Raw genomic sequence first — 15,547 nt, 5'->3', positions numbered from 1 at the left:
TCCATTATCCTAAATGTTTTGGACCAGAAGTGTATTGGTTTTCAGGTGCTTTGTCTTGTTTTGTTGATTTTGGAATACCTACATTTGCATATATATATATATATATATATATATATATATATATATGAGATATTTTGGAAGTGAGACCCAGGTGTAAACACAAAATTCATATATGTTTCATATACAGCTCTTTACAAATAGGTAAGTACCTGTGGCCCGTTACAGATGGGCCTATAGTACGGACTGGGTCCGTACTAGGGTTAAAAAGGGGCATCACTTCCTGATGCCCCTAACCCTAGTACGGACCAAGTCCATACAAAATGGCAGCGCCTGTTCCACACGGGGGGCACCATTTTGATGTCACGGACGCGTAGTGTCCATACGTCACGCGGTGGAAGTGATGCTGCGAGTGCGTGACTAGTGCCTCACGGCACCACTTCCAGGGTGCAGAAAGAAGCGCCATTTTGGCGCTTCTTTTTGGCTGCGTCCGGGAACCGCCATAGTTACTATGCTCTGTAACGCGCCATAGTTTCAGTGCTACATAGTGAATCCAGGCCCACCCACTCACAAATCCTTACTTCCTTGGTTGCAGCTGCTCTGAGGGATGGGGATCTGTTCTGCTGTCACTTGGGAAGCAGCTGACTGATATTCTCACTCACTCCCATGAGTGATCCCCATTGTGACAGGTAGAAGTAGAACCCCTATTGCAATTCCCCCTTGCACTGGAGATTGCTTGTGTCGGGCAGGGTGGGAACATCAGTCGGATGCTTCCCAAGTGACAAAGGAACAGATTCCTGTTAACTGCAGTGGCTGCAACCCAGTAAATGATGATTAAGGAACTTTTACCATCCCTAGTATGTGTCCCTTAAACTAGAGAATGTGTAGGGATCTTGAATACCAGACATTTACAAATGCATGATTCTAGGGAACACATTTATAATTTCCCAACAGGATTCTGACCATTCTCCATTTTCTCCTCCTTTTTCTTATAATTCATACTTTCTATTTTATTTTATTAGCATACAGAAGTTAGCTTACTCAAAAACACCAAAGCCCATGTCATCATCGGATTCTTCTGATTTTTTCTTCTCTTTCTCTTTCTTCTCCTCAGCAGGAGCAGCACAACCAGCAGATGCCCACCACCAGCAGGCACTGAAGCAGCTGGAGCACCACCACCAACCTCTAGGTTACAGATGAGACTTCCAATGTCACTGTTGGCTGCTAGTTGAACACCCATCACTGTTGGCTAATACCTTTGCAGAGAGACAAGGCCAGAAAACACCAACATTTACTCCAGCTGCTCTGACAAGAGTATTAATTTTGTCCTTCACTGAGGTTGATTTCTTGTTACCACAGGATGAGGGTGAAATAGATGCGGGTGGATTTAGAGATGGAGGCCTTGTCGAGGATTGGTTGGCAGTGCTGGTTACTGGCTGGGAATTGGCTTTAGCTTCTTTAGAAGGACTCAGCACCTTGTGCACTCTGTGCTAAGGCAGAACTGAAAAGCTGACCCTTCTTCTTTTTGAAGAACTAATCTTAGCTGTTCTTCTTAGCAGTTTTTGCTGCTTGAAATCAAGAAAAACTGTAGACAAAAAATTCACATGTAGTCTCATCAGTGCCTTGACCACATATGATTTTCTCTTCTGACTTGGAAATTGCAATCAGGAATCCACTTGTCCTCTTTGCATCCATACTGGACAGCTCATGGCAATTTTCTAAGCAACTACTACCCAACATATTTTCCTCCTCCATAGTTTTCAGTTGATGAGCCCCCCAGGTGCTGACCAATTTTGTATGACCTTACACTCCTCCCCCCCTAATGAATAGCATTCTCTTTTTCTTGCTCCAGTTCATGAGATCATCTGATCCATACTGCATAATTTCCTGGTCCATCCCTGAAATAGCAATGCTTCCTAGTTATCTGCAGATTTCATCAACCTACTTTCCTCCCCCAGAATAATATTACTGAATATAACAGACCTAAAGACTGATCCCTGAGAGATTCAGTTGATTTGTTCTCTGCAACTAGAAAGTTTGCCCATTAGCAAAACATTTTGAAAAGTGTTTGGACAATAATTTATCTTGTTCTACTAAATATTTTCCTAAAATCCAAATGGATGCAATCCAGTACATTCCCTTTTATTTCTAGGAAATCAGGAGGAGAAAGAGAACTTTTGTTAGATAATGTTTTCAGAAATCTATAGATCTATCATGTTGATTTCTCTCCCCACCCCCCACCCCTTCATATTTGTTACAGGGCCTTACTTGTCAGGACTGATATGTATCTCTTTTTCATTTGGATAGTTGGCTTATAAATGTGTCCCCTAATGAAAGATGATGAGCTATGTTATTATTATTATTAAACTTTATTTCTAAAGCACTGTAATTATACACAGCGCTGTACCAAGTCAGTAAAATTAAAAAGTATATAAAAGCCTGCCCAAGGCATACATTCTAAGATAACAATAAAAGAGGAATAGATAAAATTACCATATAGAAAAGAAAAAACAAATTAAAAACATCAAATATAAAACAAATCACATTACATCAAATATTGTCAGACAGCCAGATGACAATCACAAATTCCCTGAGAACGCTTCCCTAAACAATATGGTTTTCAGCTCAGCCTTAAAGCTGGTTAGAGAAGTGATGAGCCGTGCATGCAGAGGAAGAAGGTTCCAGGAATGAGGGGCAGCAAGAGAGAAGGGACGGATCTGGGATGGGGCAGAGAAGATCCCGGGTTGAAAGAGGAGACTTTGGCTACCAGAGCGGAGAGTGCGAGTAGGGATGTAGGGAGAGAGAAGATCGGTTAAATAAAGAGGGGCCAGCCCATGCAGGGCTTTAAAGGTGAGTAGCAAAAGTTTGTACCTGATGCGGAAAGGAAAAGGAAGCCAGTGAAGGGAGGACAACAAGGGGGAGACATGATCATAACGGCGAGTGAGTGAAATAATGCATGCAGCTGAATGCTGAACAGAAATTAATGGGTGGAGATGAGAGAGGGGAAGCCCTGCCAAGAGGAGGTTACAGTAGTCTAGTCGTGAGACCACTAGGGCATGGACCAGTGTCTTTGCGGTAGAAGCTGAGAGATATGGACGGATTTTGGCGATATTATAGAGAAAAAATCTGCAGACTTTGGCTGTAGTCTGGATCTGTGGGATAAATGACAAAGAGGAGTCAAAGATGAAACCGAGACTGCGGGCTTCCTGGACCGGCTGGATAGAGATGTTATTGACAGAAATAGAAAAGGAGTAGTGAAGGGTGGGCTTAGGAGGGAAAACAAGAAGCTCTGTCTTGGACATATTGAGCTTCAGACACCGATGGTACATCCAGTGGGAGACAGCTGTTAAACAGGATGACACTTGCTGCTCTAGCTCTGGCGAAAGATTAGGGGTTGAAAGGTACAGTTGGGTATCATCGGCGTAAAGATGGTAGGAGAAACCAAAAGAACTGATAAGTTTGCCAAAGGAGAGTGTATATAAAGAGAACAGAAGGGGACCCAAAACAGAGCCCTGTGGAACTCCAACAGATAAGGGGACAGAAGACGAGGTCACAATCTCCGTGTTTTGTTTGGTTTTTTTTAAAAAAATAAAGCCCAAATGAAACATTATGGAAAATATACACGTGTATATGTGTTCTCAGCACATCAAAAAGGTCTACTTGGCGGGTTATAGACCGCCGCTTTGAGGCGGTCTGCCGCTGCCGCCGTTTGCTCCATAAGGGAGCCGTCGCAGCCACACCGCACAGCTCCCTTGCGGAGCAAAAAAGAAGCTCCAAAATGGAGCTTCTTTCTGCGGCGCCCTAATGACGTCGCGAGGCGCTGCTGGCACACTTGCGACGTCATTAGCACCGCGACACGTTCGGACGCACAGCGTCCGATACGTAAAGATGGCGCCGGCCGTGTAGAACGGCCGGTGCCATATTGTACGGACAGAGTCCGTATTAGAGCCAGGGGCGTCTAGAAGAGACGCCCCTTTTTTAAAATGGGACGTCCTGCGGACGTCCCAAGTGCTGGTCTGTAACCGGCCCTTATGTTCTAACCCTTAGAATCTTAAAAGTATGCCCCAGTCACTTCAGAGGACTTTGTTGCCCGTAATTGTTGTACCCAGTTATTTTGCTGCATCCAGAATGCACACCCAGAGCAAAATGTTTTGTGGGTGCTATTGTTTCTATAGGGAGATCTATAATAAATTAATTAATTATGAGGTAGATGCTTGCACAGAACACTCAATGTCTGGATTCACACATAACAGGAAATTGGCTTGTGTTTTGTTGATTTTGGCTTGTTGTGTCTAAAACTATTCTCACAAATAAACCATGGCTTGTTAGCCACCCCCAAGATATGTTGCTGGCTTATAAACTCTAGCATGTTTATTTAAACCATAATTCAGTATTACATCTGAACCCAGAGACGGCTTGTCCATGGGTTTGTGCCCACTATGAAATAAGTGCTGAAATGGAGAATCAGACCAGAAACGGAAGAAATAAACTGTGATGTGTTTGGTTATCTGTGGAACAATTCATAGTTAAAACAACAAACTATGCCTTTCTGTGATGTGTGAGCACAACTAGTGTATTCCCTAGGAAAAATTAGTATCATAATTCTCATCTAGAGTCCCTGACAAAATCTATGCCATGATACTTCCTCACATGAGCATATCCCATGATTCAATAAAAACCTTTCCCCAAAGCAATGTCACAATCAAAGCACACTTTTTGAAATTTAAAACTGAAATTCATGATAATCTAATTAAAACTATGGAATGAATTTTCTTGACTATCTAAAACACTGGATACAAGAATTTAAGGCAACTTGACATATACCATTTTTAGCTGCACATGCCTATGAAGATTTCAAAGTAAGCTTAAAAGCTGAACATGTGAATGTGACTAGCACATGTTTGGAACAATGCATGTGTTCATACAATGGACTTGTCAGGGAGCCAGGATTGGCTCTAGGTCCCTATTGAATTTACAACTGGGTTTGCTGCCATGTAATGTGTAAAACAGTCCTCAGATATGTAGTTTTTCCTGCCCCAAATGAAACTTCTAACTTCATAGTAGATTTATCTTGGGGGTTTTTCCTAAGCACTATCCTGAAGTCTGGCTTTGTCTTCACAGTGGCGATACTTAGGGAGTCTAGTTCTTGAGATAAGATTTGATTGTTGGATCTCTCACAAACTCACTGCATATCTTCTGCATCTCAGATTCTGCCTCCCCCCCACACACACACACCTTGTGATGGTGTGTGTATGTGTATACATTTCACAAGGTTGGGGATATTCCATCACTGTAGTGCATTTTCTGTGTTTTCTAAGCATTTTCAAACAGGTGTCAGCCTCTTTCCTCTCCTTTACATGCTACAGCTTGACCCAACAGCTTTGATCATATGAGATACAAAGCCCTTAAGTACCAGAAACAATGTTGTAGACCTAAATAGTCACTCTGAGAAATGCAGTGTAGATCTAGAGACAAGGGGAAAGAAACAGGTTTGGACAGATAACTGCTGACCAGATGCTCCCATTGCAGCCTAGTTTTGCAGTGTTAAAGGATGCCCCATACACTGAAATTAAAAAATGGGCATCATTTCTACCAATATTTCTGTAATTTTCCAGATCAAGACAAGTTTTGGAATACAAATAACTTCATACTATGATCACTTTTTTCTTAAGGCTTGCGATAATCTTAGTCTGATCCGTGTCATAGAATTTGTTATTGTTGTTGTTTTTTAAAAAAAACATATCCAAGTATGCACAGTGCAAAGCTGAAGCTCACGTTTTCACACAGCGGCCTGGACTGGACATAGATTTCCATCTTGCAAAATCAATTCAGTGTCCTTTCAGGTTTTCAGTGGTAAACAAAGTTTTGGCAACCCAACCCAACCCAAAGTTAATGTAAGTTTACTGATGCCTTCTCTCCTAAAAATAATAAATATAGATATAAGACAACAACTTAACTGTTTACAAAAAAAGTAAACAAAATATTCAGTATGCAAACACAGATACATATTCATAACACAGAATTTACATAGTTTCTAAAAACTCAGAAAGCTATGTAGCCACCCCACTTTCTTCTTAGTTTTTACAAAGCTCTTCCTAGTTTTTTAGATCTCAGAAGTTTTTTTAGCTTGTCTTTGTTATTTAGATCCCAGAGGCTTAAAAACTGGAGAAACACTCAGCTATCGAGGACACTGAGCTGAGCCCAACATCTGAACTTTTCAGGTTTTCTTACCATATGTTAAAACAGTATGTATTTCAAAATTGGAGAGGAGTTTTGCCCATCTACTGGCTAGCATCAGAATGAAACTATGGAGAACCAATATAAGACAGTGCTTAAATTGTCAGATGAGGGTTTCTTACACAATTATAGCATAATAATAATAATAATAATAATAATAATAATAATAATAATAATATTTATATTTCCCCACCTCTCCCTGCAGATCAAGGTAGGGTTACAGCATTGCACTTTAACTGTGGGAAGCAGTAGCACTCTCTGATAGAGACTTCTAAATGCCCTTCATAAGAGTACAAATCCAAGAGTTTCATAGGCTGGAGACATATTAGTTAAAGTGGGATCAAAGTACTATAACTGTATAATGTGAACAAGACTTTGGATTGAAGTAACCTCGGTTTGAATCTCCATTCACTCATGAATGTCACTAGAAGAATCTTATGCCAGTCTTTCTAATTTACCTCACAGGACTCTAAAAAGAAAAAAGGAGGGGGGGAAGGGGGGGAGAGGAAGGTCTGCATGTGTGTGATGATACATATAGTGATCCTTGAAGTAAAAGAAGGATATGACTGTCATGAATTAATCAAAAAATCTTTCTAAAGCAGCATAAAGCAGTGGATCATTGCTTCAATATCTTTTGCCCTGGCCAATATAGCACTTCTTCATGTTACATTTGAATGATGCCAGCTTTAACAACAAAACAAAACAAAATCTACCTTCAGGTCAGTGAAACAGAATTCTGAATGTATTTTTTGAAATATAAAAATATGCACCTTTACTCATCACAAACACTTCAAACAACAAGCAATACAACTAAGAACTTGTGAAATCACAATTAAAAATTGTTGTTGTGTACCTTCATGTTATTTCCAACTTATGGTGATCCTAAGAAAACCTATCGAGTTGGGTTTTTTCTTGGCAAGTTTTGTTCAGAGGTTGTTTGCCTTTTATCTTCCTCTGAGGCTCAGAGAAGATGCCTTACCCACAGTCACCCAGTGGGTTTCCATGGCTGGGCAGGGGTTTGAACCTTGGTCTCCAGAGTCATATTCCAATGCTCAAACCACTATACCAGGCTGGCTGTCAAGTCAATAGAGGTAGAATAGGAAAAAAAATGTGTAGATCACCTGACAACAGCAATGGCTTCTGAGAAAAAAATGGAAGGAAGGAAGGAAGGAAGGAAGGAAGGAAGGAAGGAAGGAAGGAAGGATAGATAATTCATGGTAGAAATTTCCTTGGAAACAAACTAACCCAAAATTTCAGTGAAGGGAGTTCCCAAAAAGGGTGGTACAGCAGGAAAAAAAACAAGCCCTGTAGCTAGACCACAGAGTCTGGAAGCCTTTTGGATTACAACTCCTGAAACCCCTCAGTTTCCAATGTCTGCTGCAATCTAATCATTGCAAAAAACTTTGGGGCTAACATTGAATTGATTTGGGATGGTGCAGGTATCCTGGTCCTCATCCCCCCCCCCTTTAGTGTCCATCTTTGAGCCGGATGCCCTTCACAGAGAGCTGGCCTAATGTTCCCCAGGTCTTTGGCTCCTCTATTCAAGGCACAACTGCTGAGAAATCAATCATTACCAGCTCTTGATGGCCTGATAGTTAACAGGTTGACCTGAAGCCAAACTGGTTGTTAATTGTGGTAACGACTGATTTCAAGTCATTGCTTCACAGAGACCAAGGTGCTCAGCAATTCACTCTGTGTCAAAATTAGCAGGCAAGGCAGCGATAAGAGGCAATAAACAGAGGTTCACAAGCTGTTAGCAAACGGTCTCTCTCTCCCAGTTGGGTGTCACTTTATGTGGACTGTAAGTAGCAAACCAAAGCCTTAAAGATGAAAGATGAATCCTTGTATTTGATTGCTTTACTGTGTATTGTTAAAAGAGGAGTAAATATGACCTCTCTTCTTGGGCTCCCATGTCCATCCCCACTTCTAGCTTCTATAAAAAAAATCACATCCATTTATTCCAAGGGAAATTTAAAAAAAAATCAGTAAGAACTTTAAAAAAATGTACTTGGTACCTTTTCATCTCTGAAGCTAAGCAAGTATTGGCCTGAGCCTGAACATCTGAACATGGGACCTTCTAGAATTGCTATATAACATGCCATTTTACCTTTTAATAATAATAAAAAAGCCACTGGCAAATAAAGCAAAGACCTTATGGCCAGAGTGAATGTGGTTGACACATTTTCTCTGCCTTGATCTCCTTCAGCAAAAATCATCTCTCCTCTTGATTGTTCTGACTGATCCTAGGTGGACATTACTGAAGTATGCAAAATACAGCCCTCCAGATTTGGTACACTGCATTGGGAGGCTAATGCAAACGAGGATTAATGTCTACTAATTGGTCTCTTTTGCATTAGCCTCCCAGCCTGAGGCCAGCCATCAGCACAGAACAATACACATGCAAATCACTCCTGCATTCTCAGGCTCACACAGTATATATACACCCAATTTTTCCAGGCAAAGCATTCTCTGAAGATGCCAGGCACAGATGCTGGTGAAACATCAGAAAGAAACTCTGCTAGAACATAGCCACATAGCCTGAAAAACCCACAAAAAACTATGGATTCCGGCCATGAAAGCCTTCGACTTTGCAAGCTCAGATTGGTATTGTAATACATTATAGTAATGTTGTAGTAATGATGAATTACACAGTCCCAAACACACACCATAACAGCTTTTCTCGATAATTAGACATGAATTTCTTTCTTAGTAATACACTCTTGCTAGCTTCCACAGTGTAGTAACATGGGAACTAAGTGCCTTTGCAGTGAGATAGATTATTTAGCTCAACATAGTCCACTTTGATTGGCAGCAGCTCTCCATGTCCAGCAGGGATGTAGCCAAGGGGGGGGATCTTGGGGTCCGGACCCCCCCTTCCATTAGAAAAGTGAATGGTGCGTGCTGCTGTGCCGCCGCATCCAAGCCCCATTATAATGGTGGTACTTAGTCTGGACCCCCCCCCCCCTTCCTAAAATCCTGGCTACGTCATCCAGGGTCCTTCCCAGAAATATCTGCCAAAGTTAGGAATCAAATATGAGACCTCCCATATGCAAACTATATGCTCTGTCACTGAGCTATGACTCCCTTCACCTAAAAGGGAAGTATATGTGGAATGTCATGTGGATAGCAAGTGACAGAGGGATATCTCTTCGGGAGGAAGATAATGGCACTACTGTTTGATAGTTTGGTTGGTTTTCACCTACAATCAATTTGGATGAACATTATAGCATCACGTAGCAGACATGGACACACTCTCCCTCCCCAGGTTAAAAATGTATGCATTCAATGTATAAATAATATGTGGAAATTAAGATAATTAGTTATGCTGCTATTCATACCTTTTAGAAAAGGAACACATTATTGTGTCTTTAATGTAGGAACATCCTTAGGGGGTGTCCAGCCTTCAAATATACATTAAAATGCAAAGGGAGGGAGTCAATATTAAAATGGTGCAGATAAAAAAGAGTGCAGTGGGGCTATCATAACTGATGGAATTATATAGGCCAGCCATCCCTGATCTGATGCCTTCCAGGTGTGTTGTACTACAACTCCATCATTTCCAGCCAGCAGAAACACTGGACGCATCTGGAGGGCATTGGCTGGGAATGATTGGGAGTTATAGTCCAACACATCTGAAAGTTTCTATTTTGGGGAAAGTTGCTATAGATGCTCAAAAAAACACATCTGTAGCATTCCTTAAACAATGTTCCATGCAGAAATTTCAGTAGTGGCTGGAGTTGGGAAGGAAAGGGGAAAAAAATTCAGCAGAAAGGATGCCTGCATGGAAGTGTAACCTGGAAGAAAGACTCTGTGTAAGAAATAAATGGGAATTATAATTCCATTGTAATAGAAACAAAGTGATTGTCTAGCAAGGACCAGTGGCCAGCTTCCTAGCCTTTATCATGATGAAAAGAGAGTGGCATTCATGTTAATTAATTAGATAATGATGGCCTAGCACTTTTAATTTACACTGAGAACATGAAGAAATGTTAGCAAAGTGGCTGTGAAAACACCAGCATGTTCCACAACCCCCCACCAGTCAAAACCCAGCTTGGAACACCTCCTGCTGCTACCCTCTGAGTTGAAGGAGAGCTCCCATCTATATCAGGATACTTTTGCTTTGAAGGAGCTAAGAGGAGGGGGCGAGAAAGAGGCTGAAAGAAAAAGTTTGAGGGGGAAATGCACTAGCCTAGGAAATGGGAAAAACAGAAAGGCCAAGTGAAAGATTACATACTTGTAGTCTGAGACAAGTAGTTTCAAATGTGTATAGTCTGGCCCCATTCTTGCTTATTGGTTGATGTCACAGCTTCACCAAGTGATCTTCCCCATTCCAAAGAGGAACTAAAATGCACTCTAGCAGCCTCCAAACAATACTGTCAATTGACTTACCTTCTGCTGGAGATCAGAAACCTTCAAGTGTGAGTATGACTTGCCATGGGTCACACAGAGTATGAAGTTGAACCTAACCTTCAACTCAACCACTGGGTCCTTTTTTCTTATATTGGTTTAGCTTTTCCCCACTTTCCATCAAAGCTTGGGGAAATTATTTATGTATTTGTTTGTTTATTTATTGAAGTTTAATCCCCAAAACCCCACAGATGCTTGCTGGAGGATTCTGGGTAGTACAGTCCAAAAAGTAATTTTTCCAAGCTCTTTGTTTTCGTACAGGATGTCTGCTTTCACAACTGCTCCAGGACATAAACAAGAATTGGTCAACCATCAGAAATAACTTAGGCTGTCCTACTGAAGAACATTTCAGGTACATCAATGAAACTATGTGCAGCCACAAAGAAACCTCTCAGTATACCTTACAATATTGCAAACAGAGTCTGGAAAAGTTTCTTTCTTAGACTACCATTTTGAGAATTCCTCTGGCAGCATGATTGAATAATTCTAGGAACTGTTGTCCAAAATGAAACATTTCCAAGCTCTGATAATGATATAGGCTGAAGTGCATGTTGCAGGCTTTCTGAACTCATTTGCTCGCAATGTTCCCAGTCCAAATTGTGACAAATGGCAGATGAAACTGGAGGTTTTTATCATGGCATAGCCCTCCCTCGTTCATTGAATTTTATAAAGTTTTTACACCGTGTCATCCTCCACTCTTAACTGTACCTGAGTCCCCCCCGCAACTGATTTTTCTATCTTTTTTTTCTTATCGCAGAAAATCTCTTCAGGAAAAAAGACAAAATGGTTACAAAATACATTTCTTATTCCTAACATAATAAAATCCTAATCTGAAATCACCCTAAATAAAATATATTTGTGCATGCTGCATAAAGTGATGCATAAAGTCATTTAGATGTTATAAATATGAGTGCTTACACTATGTTCATAAAAAAAGAAATTTTGTGGAGATTTTAAAAAAACTGATTTGAATACATTGAAAATATTAGGCAGCTGAACACATTTGTCTGTTATATATTTTCAATTCCTTTCCAGTTTATGGCAACCCTGAGGCAAACATATCATGGGTTTTCTGTGCAAGATTTGTTCAGAGTTTTGCCATCACCTTCATCTGAAGATGAAAAAGTGCAACTTGTCAAAGGTCCCCCAGTGAGCTTCTATGGCTGAATGGGGCTTTGAACCCTGGTCTCCTGGTGTCCCAGTCCAACACTCAAACCACTGCACCACACTGACTATGTTTATATGAAGAAATACATACTGCTAGTGTTTCATATTTCCTTGGTTTCTCATAGCCTTTAGGAAAAGGCTGTGGGAAATCCAAAGGCTCTCTTCTCTTTGAGGGAAAATATCTGATCTAGCACCCTTGTTGGTCCTCTGGTCAAAGAGAGCAAAGATGTCTACTTTCATCCACTCCTATCAAGGGGCAGGACTTTGCAACCTTCCCAAAACTCTTTGTCAGACAAAGTGAGCTCAGACCTCAACTAACTTCCCCAGGTCCAGAGGCTGTATGAACCAGGAATTTAATATGAAATGAGAAAGGTCATGATTCCCAGTACCATGAGCCAAAGATGGAACAGAACCGAGCTTTTAAAAGTTACTTTCAATGCACCACAACTTCCAGAAGATTTTGGAAGGTTTTAGTAGATGTGGTCCAAAAAACAAAAACATTTGCAAGCTCCAGTGAAAGCTAGTGAGACAATCTCTTATATGCCTTGAGTCTTCACGGATGGGCCCAGAATGCTAGTTTATTGCATATGGGTCAGCTTTCAAACGTTCTTCCCTTCATGCCTGATTCCCTCCTCCCACTCCACGGGCCCTCCCCATTCCTTTAATTCATTCTAGTTACAAAGTGCTGCCTTTATGGTGCCATTGAGCCAAGGGCTCCCCTGTGGGAAAAGTCACACCTTCTGAACAGCTTCTGATGCCATGCAAATGAAGGAGAAGTCCAGGAAACGCTTTCATGTGGGACCTGTCCAGCCCCCTGGCCCATTAATTACACACAGTTTCATTTGTTTGAGAGCAATTCCAGTTCAAGGGGGAGGGGAGGGGAGGGAAGGAGGTCCTGGGGTCCTCTGGTCATTTCTGCTAGATGCTCCAAAGACAACACCTCATCCCACCCAGATCTGAGGGATTTATAGTGAAGAGGGGACTCTGTAGAAATCCCAGCAGGAGGATCCCATGTGAATTGCCTCTCTTCATAGCTTCAGATCAGGCTGGCTCAGCTCACAGTCCTTTGCCCAAGCATTTCTAACTGCTGGATGTTCCCTGTTCCTATTGCATTCTTAGGATGGAGCCACCAAGTCATTCTTGCCATCCTCCTGTTGCAATTAAACTGACAGCTCTGAAAATATAGCAGGGTAAAACAAGCCCAAGTTTTCCAGTGTTTTAGAAATGGGCAAGCAATGGACATCAGGTAGTCAGAAACTACTTCAGACAGTATCCACTCTTTTTGAATGGCTGCAAGTGGGTGTGGAAATCTCTCTCTCTCTCTCTCTCTCTCTCTCTCACACACACACACACACACACGCATGGACACACAGAATGAGAAACAGAAGGAAATGGATCCTAATTGAATCTAAGAAACACACGTATCACACCACACCAGGGCATCTTCAGGGGGGGTAAACCCCATAACATTTTTATCCTGAAACTGCCCTGCCTGAAACATGGAATTTTGTTGGGAAGAGAGTCAAAACAACACAGACCTCCATTTGTAATGCTCCCTTGCTTCTACACCACACCTTACTGGTTTAATTCTTCTGCATGCTAAGATTTTTTTTAAAAAAAGGAGAGAAAGGACAGCTTTTAGAGTTGTTCATCTCAAAGCACCCTTCACTCTTTGAATGGAAATACATCCTCCAAAGTAAGAATTCTTTAGTTCAGGCCTGGGGAATCTGTAGTCCTTGACTGAAATCTTCTGTCTCCAGCAACACATGAAAACACGTTACTCCAGTCACACCATTCAGTCCAACTGTCCTATCACCCACTGTCACTTACAATCAGAGCTTGAAATCTTAAAGGATAACTTTCCTCCAAATTGCATCTAAATTGTTCAGAAATTACCTTCTGGTTCCCAAACATCAGACCCAATATTAGGACAATTGTGGTGGTGTGATGCCAAACAGGGGTCAAGAGGATCCCCATTTCTCAGAGTTGTCAACCACCGGTTTATTCCCTCCTTTTTCTGTCTCCAGTCACCCATCCACCCACCATCCAACTATATAACTTCACACACACACACACTCACACATATCCTGAGCCTTCAATATTGTACTCCATCAATACCTCTGAAAAAGAGAATTGTAATCCATGAAAGTTCATGCTAAAATAAGTCTGTACTTAAGAATGCCACCCTTTCCCCCTTCCTTTTACTCTGAAATAGACTAATGCACCTTTAAAACTACTTGAAACTCATTGTTGCTGCTCCTAACCAAAACAAAAGTAATTTGTTAACATTTCTAATTGCACTGCTCATTACTTTCCATTATTTAAAAAGGAAGATAGGATTGATCAAAGAATGACAGAAATTCCTGTCAAAAATTCCTGGAAAATTCCTGTCATTGCCTCCAAAAATAACATTCTTTACCACAAAAGTAACTATTTATTGGTAACAATATTCTGTTAACTCATTGCTTCCAGTCTCTGAGTAAGACTTAAATTTTAAAGGCTTGCTTCCTAATAGATTTTCTGAATGAAACATTTGTGAACAGGAAACATACCAAAGAAAGCACAGATAATTGTATAGACTTGATAGATGATTTTTAATAATAATAATAAGATAGTAAGACAATAATAAAATAATCAGTTTGATAGCAGGCTTTTCTCTCCTGTCACAGAACCTCACAGAACATGATGGTGGTATGTAATAGCAACTTTTACATACAGGAATTTCAGCTAACAAATAAGAAAGGACAGAAAACAGCTTGGTAAAGGTCTTGTAGCAATGACCATAGCTTAGTTAGCTTTGGCTAATACTGATTATACTAGGGGTCTCGGCTGTAATATAATGACAGAGCTCTCAGAACATCACAGCTCTTGTCATCAAAGAAGCACTTTGCAAGGAAGCTATTAATTATACCTAGCCAACAGCCACAGCCCCTCCACATGAGATTCAATTAGAAGGACATGAAACATGATGGAAATGTCTACCTACCTATCTCCCTACCTACCTGCCTAACTGGGTTCTGCTGTCCCATACATTATTGTCAGAATCACAGCTTACAATGCCATCCATAATGAGGCATGGAGAAACTTGCTATTCAGTGGCTGAATATAGGGAGGAAGATCCAGTTTCTCCGTACAAACTAAACAGAATCCCAGAAGACTTTGCTTCAATAGATAAGGGTATAATAGCTGATCCTTTACCTCCCTCTCATTTTTTTACTAAAACTCTTGGTTCTTGTGGAATATGGAGACTTCAATAGTTGTGATGCAGTGGGTATCATGTCAAAATGGCATAGAGCTGTCAGATTCATGCATGTTTTCACTCTATTTGAATGGGAAACTAAGGATGCTCTCAGATGAGGCATGTGTGTATGTGTGAAATCAGATATATGTAAAACCACCTAGTTTCTGCAGGGGGGCCAGTTGACATTGCTTTCACATTATAGCTCTTTTATGTATTTTCCTACTACTGTATTTCATGATAATGTACCATTCAGGCTCAGTTTCATCTCAAGACTGAAACTCACCACCTCTTGCCTCTTTCTATATTTCACATATATTTTAGGAGGTGGTGACATTTTAAGGCAGTTCCTTTGCAGCTGTCCACAATACTGACCCGCTGCCCTAGGCAGAGGCCTACTGCCAATCCTAGGAGACCTCTTGTCTTGTTGCTGTTGCTGCTGCTGCTGCTTCTGCCTATTTCTGTCTGTTCTGAACCTGCCTCCTTTAAGTGAGTAGTCAT

General features: G+C 41.0%; 1 pseudogene; it reads right to left on the bottom strand.

Moving 5' to 3' along the window:
• Positions 1 to 1,034: 1,034 nt before the first annotated feature.
• Positions 1,035 to 15,547, bottom strand: LOC149318438 (large ribosomal subunit protein P1 pseudogene; annotated as a pseudogene).

This window comes from Sceloporus occidentalis, unplaced genomic scaffold (genome assembly GCF_023333645.1).
Source record: "Sceloporus occidentalis isolate IW3139 unplaced genomic scaffold, rSceOcc1.0.p SCAF_2, whole genome shotgun sequence".
In the NCBI taxonomy this organism is placed as follows: domain Eukaryota; kingdom Metazoa; phylum Chordata; class Lepidosauria; order Squamata; family Phrynosomatidae; genus Sceloporus; species Sceloporus occidentalis.
This window is presented reverse-complemented; position numbering and strand designations above follow the sequence as displayed.